At 33.9% G+C, this 17368-nt stretch overlaps 1 protein-coding gene across 1 annotated transcript in view; it reads right to left on the bottom strand.

The window, feature by feature from the left end:
• The window catches only part of LOC106108549, a 125972-nt gene extending 117815 nt beyond the window's left edge, over nt 1–8157 (bottom strand). The window contains exon 1 of the mRNA XM_013289747.1: nt 7827–8157. The gene's annotated coding sequence lies outside the window, so the exon portion shown is untranslated. The remainder of the gene's footprint in view (nt 1–7826) is intronic.
• Between the last annotated feature and the right edge of the window lie 9211 nt (nt 8158–17368).

The following is a 17368-nucleotide window of genomic DNA, read 5'->3' as shown; positions in this document are numbered from 1 at the left end:
AAAAAAAAAAAAAAAAAAAAATGAAATAGTGCAATTGAAAAAAGCACGCAAACTGAGTTGGTGAGGGTATATCTGTCAGATTTTTACCGCGCTTCGATTAAACCAGTTCAAAGAGCACACGAAATTCGAGTAGAGAGAAGTAAAAAGTAATAAATGACCGTAAAGTGTAACTGCAGTTTTACATCGAGGGTTCCGTACTTTTTTTGACCATAAAAATGTATGTCTCATTTTGCATTTACACTTTATTTAATATCCAAACATACAGGTATAGTTTACGATCAGACAGCGATAGTTTACGATCGATTTTGTGCGACGTTTATACAAGTTTGGACTGATTGAAACAATTGCTTTTCTGGCAAGCATATAAAAGACAGAGATGAAAAATGACATTGACATTAAGACATTTTCTGAATCTAACGAAGACTAACCATACTGATCCAATCTTGTACTGGTGAGCAATCTAATCGTATTCCAGAACATAAATAAAAGGGCAAAGACTAGTTACTAATATATATTAATGGGTAGATAGATAGCAATCGGATTACAAATATTAATTTGTCGCTCAATTACGAGTAATATATTGAACTCGAGAACACAAACTCGGAATCCTGGAACACCCGCTACAAAAGTATCGCTATTGAAAATGTATGCACAGTTATTAACAACTCACGGTTTACCTTCAATAAAATTCAGTCACGGAATCCTAATGTTGAAAATTGACGGGACTTCGTGACCAAGCTAACCGCCGCCTGCACCTGTGCCCGTAGCTAATGAAACAAAATGTCCTTTCACTGAATACAACTCTTCAAATATACCACGGCACAAATTTGTTTATACTAGTTCCAAGAAGATATTTTACTAAATTTATTTTTACACCTTTTAACATTATTGACATTGATTACAAAGATTCTGACCCTTTCATCATCAAGGGGCTCAGACACCATCACAACCCCAGTTGCGGTGATTAGGACATAGTTAACAACGGCCCAGTACGTGTTTGACTTCGCACATATCTTTGAATTGATTCTCACATACGAAGAACGTTAGATAAATCTTCATATATAAATTTGGTAAAAACATTGGTATCATGGGACGGTTCGAACCCAAGACCTGCAGATTACAAGTCAAGTTCTTAACCCTTGAGCCACCGACGCTCTCTAATAGTTCATTTTCTGTTAATACGAGTAAGGAGTTTGTAAATATGCTTTCGGATACAAAATATCGTTGCGATAGTTAGGGCTTTTTTAAAATAGGTCATACCTGGGGAATATCAGTGTTTATACCTGGTAGACCACTCTTAAACAACAATCGCTATAACACATGCATATATCGATGTTAATTGAGGTATTAAGACTTCGCGAAATGCCATATTAATATTATAGCGATATAAATAAGAAAATGGTTTTGTTTACTACGATACGGTGACGCTACAGGTCCTGCACGTGGAATAATTCCATGGGGTACTAGTATTGCGCAGTTGTATTTACGAGGAGTATTTATTTACGAGTGCAAGGAAACTTTTTTATTTTACTCAAAACAGTAAAACGCATTGCTTATTGATAGGTTGTGTACTCGCTCACTCTTCACTATTTTTTAAATTTTTAAAATTGTAGCGGTTTTCTAGTGTTTTAGGGTATAGAAAACGAACCAGAAATTTCTCTTTTAACTTCGTTGTATACAATTAACTGCTTAATTTGACTGAATTGTACAATTTAACAGAGCTTAGAATCTTTTCAACTTCATACAATAGAATTATTCACAAGGATGCTGTCAGAGTCCATTAAATATTTTAAATGGAACAACTTCAACACGTTCATAGCAATGATTTTCATGACGTCACCATGTTTTTGTATCACTCTCAGATATGCGACAAAAAGTGAAGAAATCGTGACTACGAGCAAGTGCGGTCGCTTCACCTGTAACCACGACTAATCAGAGCCTCCTAGCGGAGCTAAACGATAACATTCCACTTGTCGCAGGAATCAAAACGTGACCCCCACCTGTACCCTCGACTCTAAATGTCGTCCGACACAAAAACAACCACTGAATCAGAATTTATATCGATTTGCTTCGGCTTGAACAACGAAATTCTATTCTAAATGGTTTTTGGATTTGGTCTATTTTTCAGAAATTTCAATAGTTCATTGAAAATATATTTTACTTCTTTTAATTCACGTTATATTTGAGAAAAAGTATTATTTTATGGAAATAAGTATTTTACTTTATAAAACCTCCATATCTAGAAAGTGCATCAAACGATTAGTTTGAAAGAAAGGTCATAAAGTGGTCCACGTCTACCGGCAATAAACATGACACTCGGAGCTCCGACGTCGCTGACACGGCTTACGGCGGAAACATGCAATGGTAATGCATAATCGAGATCTCTGTCAACTTAATGCAGGACGTGACTCCGCTACCGCCTTCATTTGCATTCGTCTCGAAAAATAAATGTCACCTGTCAAAGTGTCAAAAGTGAATTCAGTGAAAAAAAGACGCAGCATATAGTATGATAAGCGGTAGCGGGAAACAATCAACACAACCCGTAAAATGTAAAGTTTTCCGGTTTAATAAGATTATGGCTGTGTGTCGTAAATCAATTACCATTTGATGAATATTAAGATAGTTTTAATTCCATGAAATCATCGCATCTATTTGGAAAAACTGCTTTATTTGTACATTCTGCACTTAGCAATGAATAAATTGCTGCCAAAACCTAACGCGTAAACCATCTAGGATCTAATTTCGTAAGCTTTTTATGTTGTTAATTTATTTGAAAACTGTCTCCGGGTAAAATAATATAAATTAGAATTGCAAATTGAGTAAGGTTAATCAATTTTTTGCTAAGTTATTGACAATCACTTGACAACTTTATTTAAAGGTTCACAACATGAATATTTTTTATTCAGAGTTGAATGATAATTTAAACTTTAAAATCAATTTATAAAAAATGCAATGCAATGCAAAGTTAAATTTAAATAGATACGTTTTTACTGTACAGGATGCCTTTATTTTACAGAGATTTGTCGTTAAAATAAATATTATTTTTAATTATCCAATTCAATTCATATTAAAATAACATGATTTTTTTATCAAATATTTTTTATATCCAAATTTATATGTAATCGCTTATGCTTTTCAATAAGGTCGCCACCTTACGAGATACTTGCCAAAAAGTGAAAAATTTAAAGAAAGGGTCAAATTCACGATAAAACAAAATGTTTCAATAAAGCAAAGATAAATGTCCATTTAGGAACATTGAATATTGTGCAAGTAACATTATGAAATATTCTAGGTTCGATAAGAAAATGCGTCAGATTTCCTCTTCAGTATTAAAGAGTATTTTTTAACTAGTTTACTATTTCCTTGTCACGTGCAATAATTGTAACCTTTTTATGTAAAATATTTCAGATTTTAATTCACATATTCATTTAAGTTTATATTAATAAAGAAACTAGTTATTTCTTAAACATCACTACTTGTTTAAATAACTATTCATTATTCAAGCTTCATCGGCGGGATATCCTATCCTATACTTATGGAGGTCGGCACAGTATGTGCTGCTCCTCCATACATTTCTATCAGCCATATCTGTATCTACTCTTTCACACAATCCATCCATACTTTCTTCGGTCTTCCTCTGCCTTTGTAGCCATCCACAATATTCAAGTAATATTGTATTATATTGCAATATAAAAAAAATCGAAACCATTGAACCAGGAAACAACCCACATCAAATCCTAGTGAATTCCCAGGAGATGGTCACGTAGTGCGGTCCGGCGCGGTCTCAGTGCGGTCTCCGGTCGCGACCCACACCTGCGGTCCGGCCGCGCGGAACGACCGGTAAAAAATCATTCGTGATCTCAAATTACCACCGACTAGACGGTTTTATTTCTTATTTCGAGACAGTTCAACAGGTTGCTACCATGTTTTTTTCACCGATCTGGTCCAATTGCGATGCGGCCATTGTGTCAAGATATCATTAGAAATAGGTTATTGACAGAGGTAATATCGCGGTTTTTTTTATTGCAAAGTTACTTTAAACGACTATCTTACAAAAGTAAAGGTTTTGGTTAGCGTATATATATTTTGTACAATTATTACTCACAGCACAAGCAAGGAATCCATTAAAATTTTGCAATTGAAAAGTATTTTTTTATGCCACCTGAATCCTAAATGACGAAGCGACCGCTGCCCAGAGACATCTGCAATAACGGACACGTTGTCTACCCTTAATCGATGGAGGAAGAGACGCTCTGAATAGAACATTTCGCCTCCCTAGGCGATCCCTCCGTTAAATCCACGTTCCTTTTCCATCCCTTTCTTGTAACAAAAAGGGGACAAAAGTTGGGCTTCCAAATGTTAGTTATCTACTATCTATTAAACAAGACAATATTGGCGAAGCAAGTTGCAACAATCGCGTAAATATTCAAATAAATATTTCAGATTTGTGATACTAAATTTAATGCAAGCTTCTAGAAAACTAGTTTTGTGTTTAATTTTCACAACACGTTATTGTTTGGAGTTATGCCAACAATTTTAAGTAACAATATCATAGACAATTAAGTACGCTATTCTGACACAATCAAGAACTTAGACTTAAGCTAAGCATTAAAACATATAACTGTATTAGATTAATTCCGAATGATTGATGAGAAATACTGTAATTTATGTATTATCAGAAATACCTTATTTATTTACTTAAACATCTAAGGAAATTATTACCTTAGTGTGCTTACAATCTGTCTCCTATATTTACCATAGATATTTTAGAGATCCATTGTTATAATTTGTACTGTTACAATCTGTCACATTCCTTAATCATCGACTTGAACATTCCTTGACTCTTTATAAACGTCAACTACAATTCCAACTGAATCACTTTCCTGTTCATACCCTTAACTAGTTTGTATAAGAGCAGGTACAGACTAGCCGTATTGAAGCGTTTGGATAACGCACCATATATTTGAATAGCTCTTTCTTTAATAAAAAGCCCTACACTTATGACACGCTATAGACTAAATATTTTCACGCTAATTAACACGGGGGATAAATAAATTGGAAAAAACCTTCATGTGAGAAAGGGACCATAAACTACAAGCTGCCAACATCAAGGAAGCAATGGTTCGTCATCATGTCATGTCATTTTGACATTTGAAATTGATAATTTGACAAACGTAAACAATAAAATAACATTTTCATTAATTAATGCGGATGAAGCTGCAAGGTAACAGCTAGTATTAGAATAAAGTGTGTATTATTCGCTCGTGTCCGATGATTTTTAAAACGAGTGTCAATGAGTGTGCTGCAAAACTCCTAGTGTGTAATACCACTGTTATACGTCGCTCGTTGACAGTGCGAGCGTCGCGTTAGGTTATGCGGATGCCCGCGTCTGCGCGTGCGCGGACTGCAAAGCGAGGCCCCGAGGTCGCAAACGCCCTAACCTGTGGAATGCTACACACTATAGAGATAACGTATATGCGTAAAACATACACATAATTGTATACTAAAATTAGATAAGGAAAATATCCGGTAAGTAAGACATTAATTGTTAATACGAATAGTAACCTATTATCCCTCTAATGTATTTAAAAAAATCAAAAAAGAAATAAAGATTTACTAGCCAATTATAATCAAGGCACGCTCTATTCAAATCCGTTTAGCAGTGTTGCCACTACAAATATTCAATGCACGAATCACCAATAAGTACGCGGTACATTGTAGGCGTGTTTTTTAGATTAGCGGCCAGCGTTATCGCGGATCGCAGTATGAACCGTACCGGATTGGAATAAAAACTTCTTTTAACCTTACTTTAATCGTTATAGTAATTTCACATTAGATTTAACTGTTAAAACCTATCTTTGTCTATTGCTTTAATTATAAAAAGAAAAAATCAATTACAAGTTAAAATTGGAAATCTTCATTTTACTTTGCCATGTCATGTAGAAAAATAATTTGTGATTCAACTCTTCCGACGTACATCGGCTCTTATAGCTGCCCTAAGACACTTTATTTCAGGTTTTCTCGTCAACGTTATCTTATACACGTCAAGAGATATAAAAAAAAATCGATCCGTAACACCAGTGGGTATGCGCTGCGGTATGCAACCCGACACCTCGCGGTTTGAACCCGCACCAGCGCAGCCTGCCTTTTATTTATACAACCCGTCCATATTTGTAATCGTAAAACAAACTGACGTATCGGTGTCACTTGTTTAATGAGTGCAAATTGTATTACTTATGTTACATCCATAGGGAAATTCCTCTTGATATATTTTTTACATAATACAAAGGCGCATAGAAACCATTGTGCATTTACACATACAAAATTGTTACCATTTTTACAACCCCTTTTTTGACCATCAATGTCACTTGCGTATCAATTTGAATAAAGTAATTTAACAGAATTTTAAAGGTTTATTTTTAACATAGATGTTTATGAGAAAGCTTCCATGAATTTTCACTAAATGCCAAATTTAACTAACGATCCCAAAGAAAACCTTTTAACGCAGATTAAACATAAAAACCATGAAATTGCAGGCGTAATACCATTAAACAACTGTTATAAAAGTACTAATATTTCTTGAATTTTGCAAATAATTACAGGTAACAAAACGTTTCAGATTTGTAACAAAATAAACTGTCACTTAAATAAAGTTAAAGAAATAATTATAGTAATTATTCTGTCACATAAATTTTCCGAAGAACACAATTATATCACCGTACCCTCCGGTGTTATCTAGCCCTATACAATATATTAGCTATTAAAACTAATAATGACCCAAACTAATTATTTAAGTTCACACGGCATCCGATCACCGCCCCCGCATCAGATGTAATACGACCAATTATAGCTTATTACGATTGTAATTTGTATTGGTGATGTAAAAGATACAAGAAACTAAGAGGAATAGTCGTATCTCGTACTTGGGCGTCGTCAGAAGACTTCGACCCTCCCCCTTCTATGTAATAAAGATATAATAAAGTATTACGAATAAAACCATATTAAAAGAATTAAACCATCCGCTTCGTGACCGCGCGGAAAAATAACTTGTTAAAAGTCACTCTTTTATTTACTCTTTGGTAACAAAACATTTCAAAACTAGAAGGATTTCCTAAGAATTATGGATTCAGTAACCTATTTTAAAAACGAATCGTCTAATTATTTTAAAGCTTTGGGTTGCCAGCTATTATAAAAACAAAAGAATGTTTTTGCAATAATAAATATTTTTTACATTGAGGTTAGTTTATTTTGTACATATTTTTGAATTTTTAGGTTCAAATATGAATAAATTAATGTAATTTAAAAATAAGGTTTTAATTTATTTAGTAGTCTATGTACTACATCAACCATTTTCTACATTAGAAGACTAATAACAGATACATAAATCATAAATATAACAACATTGTTTAACTTGTTTGTGAAGTGGTTCTGCATCTGTACCTGTATTGCAAAATGATAAAAATATGCATAATTCCTCCTCACTTACGGTAGCAACACTTGATAAGATCAAAACTATTTAACTGAAGTTTTAAAGAGGAAAATATAGCTACCTACATTAAATAAAATCCTCTAATGTCAAAACAACCGCACATCAAAAACCCTTTTTTAGATAACGCCATTTCATATTTCTCTGTCTAAATAAATTTTATAACTTCTACGAATTGTATATTAGATAAACGCATTTAAAAATAAATTTAAACGTTTTCTGTAATATTTTAAAACACCTTTAAAACAATCATAGCATATTGCAAAATCATTTGAAAAACTTGGACCGAATTCTACAGAAAAATACGGAGAAAATCAATGTTTACAAACTGAAAACTCACCTTTCAGGTATTTCCAAAGGCAGTCTTCAGCTGCTGTAATATTCCTCAGTTTGTCAGATAAAAACAATTCGCTCAAAGTCACCAAATCACTAAACACTGTCCACTCAATGTTGCTGACGGTCAATAATCAAGGTTCAATTGACGAATGAAAAAATCGATCTTACATCGATACAATGTTATCGACAGTCAAAAGTCTACACTTATCACGAGGCAATTAGTATGACACACGTGGGTCGGAGCGCGAACGAAACGCAATCATACAACCTCAGCGCGCCAAACAGTCGGCCCGACTGAACCGAGTAGAACTCACTGAGTCACTCCCACACTCACACTCGCCGTCGCAGCCGCCGTCGCCACTCGACAGGTGAAAATGCAACAGTGTGGTGTCACTCGTATTCGACCTGAACCCGTGTGGAGGTGACTCAGGTGAAACACGCGCATGTTTGCGTGAACTATTTCGTTCGTGTTGGGGCAGATTTATTACTTGTAACGCGTATGTGTGAATGTTATTTACACGTGATCTCTTTTGTACTCCTGCGTGGCTACACGCGGTCACATGTCAGGTGTGCGTGTGTGCCGCCTACCTGTTGTGCCCCCGCAACTTATCACTTTTGTACTTCTTTTAGGGTTGTACATGAATTTATCTTATGAGACGTTCATTTTGCTCGTTATTGTTTTATGTTGGCAGTCGGTCAAAACAATTTTTCGTTAACACGTTCCTTTAATTTGAATAACAACGTTCGCATTTACGGATTAAGTTTGTCACTGAAACTTCATACGAGTATGAAGCGAGTAATTTGAAAATGACGTAAGCGTTATGGGGTTTTCCAATCATTTTCCGCCCACGTAAAATGATCGCATTATATGTGATATTGATATGCACACATGCACAATCGTGCCATTAGCACATTAGTGAACTTTATACAGCGTAAGGTCACGGTTTTTTAGTTCTAACACAATAGGTATTTACATCTCAAGTCACCTTGAAAACGTATAAAGACAGTGTCATAAAACGTGAGGAAAACATCATAACTGTCGCAGTAAGAACCTTAGATATTTATTAAATTTTTAAACAACTTGTAATGGTTAATATTTGTGTCAAAAGCAATTAAAACATACCTTAAGTAAGTAAAACAAGGTCGAAATTGAATTGCATGGAATATTGATGAACAATTTCGGATCGAACAATTAATGTCGTGACTGATCTATTTGTATTGTAATTTGTATTTAATCAGATTTAAGACTAGATAGTGCTGGCAAGTTGAACTCCGTTGTAGCCGACCTTTTTAGCTACAGTTCGATGTGTTGGTATCTATTGTCTTGCTATCAGATTGCCTGCAATTATTAACATAAGTAAGAAAACTGTCATAGGCAAGAGCCACTTAAGATGCAGCAAATTCCTCCTTCCACGCTTTTTGGACTTATCTAAAAGATTATGGGTCGAATAATGGAACGTCATTTTAATATGTAGCAACTTAAAAGTCACGTTTAGAGCGAGCGCACACCTTTGACAAAACTATCGCACAGCTGTTGTGCGATTGTCGATTGTTGTCTAAACAAGTTACTGACTAAACAGTTGTACTAAAGTTAAGTTTCATCACGCTCATAAACTTCAAATTCATTACAAATTTTGGCGTCCATCAGATTTTAACGGCGCTTACGAAGCATATATAGCGTATTAAGTTTCATTTCAGTTACCTGTTAGTCTGTCGCTTAGTCTATGACCAAGGTCAGACTGTCAATTGTTATTTCATAGCAGCCGCATCAATGGAAATAGAGTTCTCGATTTTATACAAAAGCCTCGTGGAAATTATATCTAAGTATACGAACCTTCCATACTTCTGCTGGGTTCCTGAACTTTCGATTTACTTTTTCATCATATAATCTTTAGTGTTAGTTTGACCTAAGTTTCAACTGGGCCAAAGTTACGTAGTTCAGAAACGCATTTCACGAAGTCATAGAACAAAAAATACTAAAGAATGCTTAAACGTAACTGGGAAACCGACCAGCATATAATCATAAATTAAAACCCTGGTTTCCCTTGTTAAATCTACATTTTAAAAGGTTTCCAATTCAACGAATGTTGTATGGGGTTTGATTTCGTGCGTAACGTTAACCTTACAGCATAAAATACAGTTACAAAAACAAAGTAAAGATAACATCTTGATGTAAGAAAACTGCACTGCGGGCATCTGGTCCGAGATCGCGGGTTCAACTCCGGGTCGAATGAAACATGCCTTGACTAAACATGGCGCGTATGTGATCACCTTGTTATAATGATTTTTATCTTTTTCAAAATGGTATTTATACTTAGTTATGTTAACTTTAATATTTTTTTGGAGCTATAAAGTAAATCATAATTCATATTTACTTTCTTACTAATGTTATACATCCGAAAGTTTCGATGGATGTTTATTACTACCTACCTCCAAAACGGCTTAATGGATCTCGATGAAATTTGAATCAGATGTAGATTATAGACTGGAAGAACACATGGGCTTACTAACTTTTTTTTTTTTAATTCCGTGTGATTGAACTGGCGTGAAAAAGGAATAAATCACAAGTTTCAAGCTTCCGAAGTTCCAATCGTTTCGAATGCCGAGATTAAAACATATATTGATGAAAGTTAGTCATTAACATCGACGACCAAAATTACATGGACGTTGATATATAAACATAGTATATGCTTTTCTTAGACGCGAGTTTATAAAAGAGGTTTCTGCGTCGTATTTAACATTTTACAATACTGCGTATTTTTATCATTCCTCAAACAATTCTGATTCAAATTCTAATATATTTTTGTTTTGTAAACAACATAAATTCTAACTCGTTTAAGTTAAACATTCTTTAAATAGGTCTTTTGCTCCGTAGGCGTACGACTCTAGGGATATCTTGTTAGTTGTACAAGTGACGTCTTGTAATGCGTCACAAATGTTAGATATGAAATGGTGACCCGCTGGCATTTACATACTCAGCCGAGCGGAAAACACGGCAAATAATTTCGCACGTTTATCAGATGTTTGTTATTCAAATGCTTATCAATGTCAGGGTCGTTTACAGAATAAATAAATGATTACAATACCTGTCTTCAATCCAGAGGAATAAACAGAGAAAACTTTGTTCAACTTGTATACCTTTTGCTGTTTTTACATCGCTACATAGTCGTATGCATTCATACCAGTTACGGAAACAAGATTCTTTAGGGCTTGTCCCACAATTATTTTAAATTGTCAGGTAACAATCCAATGTGTAAAATATATAATCCAATGTGATGGAAAAGTATCAGATTTTTGTACTCTGACAGTGACGTCATTTTTTAGCTATTTGATCCTCTATCAGCCAGTGGTAGGACAGGCCTAAAGTCTTCAAGCTGAAATATATCAGTGCGATTAAGGTGCCCTCTACCATCTCCGCTAATATAAGAAAAGCTAGTTTATGTATATAACTGGAGGTCGCAAAACTTAATAAACAAGTTAGTCGTCAACAAATGAACTGATTCGTTGAGTTACACAACTGGACACAGATCTAAATATAATTAGACAGTGCAAAGCCGCGTGGAAGCGAGTCTTAATAAGGCTGTTTCATAACCCTTGTGAACGCCACAACTATTTACACGCATTTCAATTAACAAACAGCTTGAATAACAAGCTATAAGTATTGACCGAGCTCGAGTCCTGTCGCGCGGCTACGAACCTCGCTCCAATAGGAAGTTATGTTCAGCTAAGATCTATGGAACATACCGAACAATAAAATGTCGACTTACAGAACACTATTAAATTAAGTCTTTACATGTTTTCCTTTAAAAAAAATCCAACACATTGGTTAAGTTTCAACGCCATAATATTTAGTGTCTAAAAACGTTGTATTGTGTATTTCTTTTAAATAATAATCATCTTATTTGAAGCTATTATGTGAGTTTTCTAACTGGATAAATTTTCTGATATTGGAAAATGAATATAGTACACTGAATGTATTTTCTTTAGACCCTAAAGCTCGTAGTTGTTTTATCACTCATACAGTCCTTCTTAAGTAACTTTTCATAATCTGGTTAGCCAAAAAAGGTGGTGAATAGATTCATGTTTATATGATATTAGTGGTTAATTATACGGAGATATCGAATAGCAACAGGCCGCTTCGTAGATCATTGCGGAGCGCGGCGTACGATAACATTCTCGTTTTAATTTATACAGGCTCGCAATTAAGGCTGTGTCCCCACTGGCACAATGGCGCGCGGGCGGGGATGGGACAATTGTGCACGCAAACTCGGCTATCGGCATCGCGGCCCGCGACCTGTCCATACCCCTGTCCTGTACTATGCCTAATCCAACAGTTAAAAATATAATATACTGTTAATACAAGTTGTAACTGGCCAGTTGTAACAGTTACATTTCTAAAGTGGTTTAAGATATTTATTTCTCTAAGAATATACAATTCGCTTAACGAGAAACATTTTTTTTTTTACATTTACAATTTACATCAGTAGTCTAGTTTATTATCATTTATATTAGGATTTTATTTTCTTTACAAAATTTTTTAATTTAATTTTAAATAACGACATTTTATTTTCGTCTCTGATAACTTTAGGTAAAGTATTATATAAGTGTACTTCCGCAAATGTTATAGTGTTTTGACCATAGTTTGTTCTAGGTTTTGATAATTTCAATTTATATTTGCTTCTGGTTTGATATCTATGAGTCCTCTTTTTAAGTACTATTTTTGAATTTGTTTCATTTGTTAAAATTTTTTTTATAAGTATGCAAATGCTTAAGAGATCTTATATCTGTTAATTTAATCGAATGTTTCGAAATAAGTATAAGTTCTTGTTGAGATTAGTAATATTATGTAAAACTTGTCACAGCCGTATTAAAAAAGTTAAATTCATGAAGAAAACCTATTAATATTAGATAAATCCAAAATGCAAAAAATCCCAACAAACAACAACAAAAACATATTAAATTTAAAATTAAGAAATACTTAAATTAAAAAACCATTATTTGTAAAAGTATTAAGTGTAGCCAAAAACGTCTTTTCTGTATTTAATCAGGTGTTCAATTATTTTAATACAACACGTAGTTACAATTAAATATACTTCGCACGGTAAATGTCAAAGGTCAAATAATCGACCTTCAGATCGATTTCAATTACAAATTTCAACACAATCAATTATTACAAAGCTTAGACATGAATACAATTTTTATACGTCAGACAGATTGAAATAGTGTTACTATAAAAGTCTATAATTGGTCTAAATAAGGGTGATTAGTTTGACAATTCACTACTAGAACCGTCCCTTAATTTATTTAATAAGTGAATTATAATATTAGTTCGATATTTTTTATGTTAAAACCGAACATCGATAGATCACAGCTATTCGCTACGCTTATATTCCGTCACTTCTATGTCCGTCTATTAAGTACGGCATGTACTTTTATACTTTATTCTATACTAGCCTACGCCCGCGACTCCATTCGCGTGGAATTAAAAAAAAAACAAAAGTGAGTAGCCTATGTACTCTTCCACTGTATCCTCTACGTATATGTAAAATTTCATCGAGATACCTTTAGCTGTTTAGACTACAAACTCTAACAAACATCCATTCATCCATCTAAACTTTCGCATTTATAAAGAAGTGTCAAAGAAGATATGTAAGTATGGAAAGATTTGAGAACTAAGACGCTACTAGAAGACAGTTAATAAACCAAGTACTGGGCCATTTTATGAGATCATCGGTCATTTGTCTCAGTTTGTTCCAAGCGACTAGTAAAAAATATTTCTGTGTAACATGTCTAACAATTAATTTAATACATCCGAAACATTGCATAAATAAATGATTTTGTAAAAAAAATCCAAAAGATCCAAATTTCCTGATACATTTTAGACTCATTATGCGATTGTACGGTTAACGTAACGCATGTTAACTTGAAGTAATTTAAGAATTATTATTCGTCAAGGTTAAAGTTTCCCAAATGTATACAGAAGACTTCATATACACGCATAGATCTTAAAAGAACTGACCGTCCAAATTAATCGATGTTGATTCGATTTTAAATCGATTACACTAACTCGAATGAAGTAGTTGTATTCGCGAATGTCACCCCTACAAGCTTACACCGTGTAGTAAAACGCCCGTGTTTCGTTCCAACAGATTGCCCTCTTATCTCAACGCCGGTAAATCTCCAAGGAGCAGGAAGTGCGATGAAAAATGTACTAGCGGCCACCCGAAGCATCGTGAACATAGCTACGGAACCCGCAAACGATTTATTACACGCTCTACCGATAATAGGTTAAGGGTTATGCTTCAAAATAAAATGAACTCTTAGTTTCATATCTTTAAGCATCGTAACGAGCTTGCAACAACAGAGTTTAGTAAGATTTTTTTTGTTTAATACCTGGAAATAACCGGCAAATCATTATTTTTTTTAAATATCATCTTTAAAAAATAATCCAACAAATCGATATTTCAATGTTACCACGAACCTACCTAGATTATTTAAATATAATGTGTTATAATCTATTTCTTTACAAGAAACTATCGTCGGCCATTATCAAATCTGCGTATATTAATGAACTGTAACAATTTTAACTTTTCAACAAACATTCCGCCAACATAATGGAATTAAGTGAAATAGCAGTTATTAATAACAGATTCGGCCGTTATGAAGTGGATATCGGTATTTACGCAGCCGTTATGACAGTCATTATTACGCTCGTAAACCAATGTCACGATATCATTTCAATTTTGTAAGCAAGTACTCTTAAATGTGACAAAGTATCACTTTGAAATAAATCGAGCAAACTGATTTATAGACCCTGTAATATAATATAAACGGAACATGTTTGTGGTACACAAATACACTGGGCAGGTCGATTGTTTACGATTCAAATTGTCGTATAAGCTGAAAGGCTGCTTATTCGAAAATAATCTTTAATGTATATGGAAAAAAGTTTAATTTATTATTATGTACGCAGTGTGTATTACGTTTGGGCGTGGGCAATGCGGTCGGAGAGCGAAGGTCGTTGAAGGTTGGCGCGCTTTTCCGCGATCACCGGCACTAGATTAAACAAGATGGCGGGAGCGGCGCGTGCGCAGCGCCCGTACTTGCTTTGTCAGGTACCTAAAATGTCCTATCTTTTTATCTTTTGAAAACTATTATTTTATTAGATATTATGTTTAACTTAGGAATATTTCAGTGTAGAAAACACTTCTTTTTTTAAATAAGCATAAAGTGATTTAACGTAAAATTATTGTGAAAGCTGTATTAACACTTGATTTATGTTATGCATGTAAATTTTAAATTATTTATTGACCACGAATTATCAAAATTTATTTAATAAGTTTATATTTAATTATAATGATTATGAAATATAATCATTAAAATTGATTGCATAATTTATTTTTTTTTGTGCAAAATCGTTTCGTAAATATGAAATAATAAAGATGTATGAGCAGCATTTTACTGTTCATGATTTAGTTCTGAACGTTGGTAATAAATGTGGCTTTAATGCTACGATACTACGGCACGAGCGTACACTGGTACCATTATGAATTTTGTATAGTTCGTATTCAACCCGCGCTTGTTCTATTTCATCATTACATTGATTTAAATATCTATTTATCTGCTACTTACATTACGACTGTGAGTTAACAAAGACGTGCGGTATTGAAAGCTTTCTTATATTGTAATGTCGCTTGTTGCATTTCAAACTTAATTGTTAAGAGCAGAAGGATCAAAATTCGAATACATAGGGATTGTCGCTTTACTTTAATATTTGATTATTCCATAAGAGGAAGGAACTAAAGCCGCTTTCTTTTGCTAAAAAAAATTGCTGTAGTATTTGCAATATTATCTTTTGTTAGCATTTATCGACAATTTTAGTTACTCTCATGTTTTGATATAGTTCATCATTTTATTTAAAACTATTAGTAAATTTGTTAACTAGGTTAAACTTTGGTTTACCATTTTCTGTTTATCCCGAGTTTAATTTAGCATTTTGACGAAAATATCCAATTTATTTTGGGCGGTATCTGGTTACGTTTCCGGAGCCAAAATAAATATTTGTATCAAATTAATACCAAAAATAAATTGGACAAATATGTTTTCCCACATCTTGCTGAATGGCAGTATCATTCCAAATTTACTGAATTGATGCTTAGATATAATGACTAATTGGAAAACGATAACAAAAAAAATAACAACAATTTATTACTCTATATTCGACATGTACTTTTACAGTCTTGTAAAACATTTAAAACTCGAGAGAAATATCTGTAATCCGTAGCTGTTCCGTGACATAAATACTTTTGTCAATAATTTTACCTAAAAATACTTTTAACGAAACTAGTGTGGTTACTATCCATCATAGTATGGACATGTTTTGCGTCGAGACGACGGAGACATAAACCAGAAGGTGTTAAGACTGAATATGGGTATGATTGAATATGGGGAAGTATGGATTGATTGTGTAAAAGAGGATATGCTGAAGAAAGAAGTGGATTCAGATATGACGGGTGATAGAGATGCATGGAAGAGCAGCATTTACTGTGCCAACCGTTCGTAAGGGATAAGGGCAAATCGATGATGAGTGTGGTTTCTATCCACAATAACTATAGTATAGTACTATAAATGCAAGTTTACATGTATGTATGGATCGATGGCGGTTAGAAGGAATCATTAGAACGGTTCAACAGATCTTAACGGGCATAAATATAGTACATATTCTTGCAGAAGACAGAATATTTATTATTAATACCTTACGGACAAAATCGCAGACAACAACAACATATTCTCTTCGAACATAGCAACAAAACAGTCCAATTGACAATGAAAGTACTCGCTACTAATTACTAATATCCCATTCGATTGGAAAGATTCTGTTACGTAATATGCTCTGTCTTACGTGATGTAATAACAGAACATGTCAACAATGATTGCTTTGTCGATCGCCGCTCCTGCAACACGGCTTATTTCATATTGTTACGTCATCAATGTGTTAACTCCAACTGTACTTGTATCATTTAGAATCTCTGATACAGTTTTGTTTATCTCAATTTCATTATATCAGTTTAGGGAACCGTTTGGAAAAAAAATTGAGAAACTTTGCCTTTTGGCCAAAAAAATAATGTATCCTATGTTAAAAAAGCTACTTCTAAGCTACTTCCTTCTTTAATTTTTTTTTAGCTAAAAGGAACATAAAGTATTATTTTTAAACATAATATGTTAAAGTCAATTTTTATTCAGTTTTGTTTTGTTATTACTGTTTTCAAATATCTTGCCCGCTCGAGGTCATCAGCGTGGTACAGAACTCTACCGCTAAGCTACCTCTAAAATTGTGTTCTGCGCTTCGACTCACCTCAAAAGAGCTGCCAAGACATTTGCAAACAACTACACTCATTTACATAATTAGCAGCCTTTAGTTGCCCAATATTGGACATAGACCTTCTCCAAAAACTTCCACAGTCCTTTGCCTTATCTGTGCATATGCAACATAAATAAAAAAAAGTTAAAAAAAAACTAAAACACGTACGCCTGTCAGATTATTAA

Source organism: Papilio polytes, unplaced genomic scaffold (genome assembly GCF_000836215.1).
Source record: "Papilio polytes unplaced genomic scaffold, Ppol_1.0 DF821511.1, whole genome shotgun sequence".
Classification (NCBI taxonomy): domain Eukaryota; kingdom Metazoa; phylum Arthropoda; class Insecta; order Lepidoptera; family Papilionidae; genus Papilio; species Papilio polytes.
Note: the sequence above shows the minus strand (reverse complement) of the source record. Positions and strands in the feature narration are given on the sequence as shown.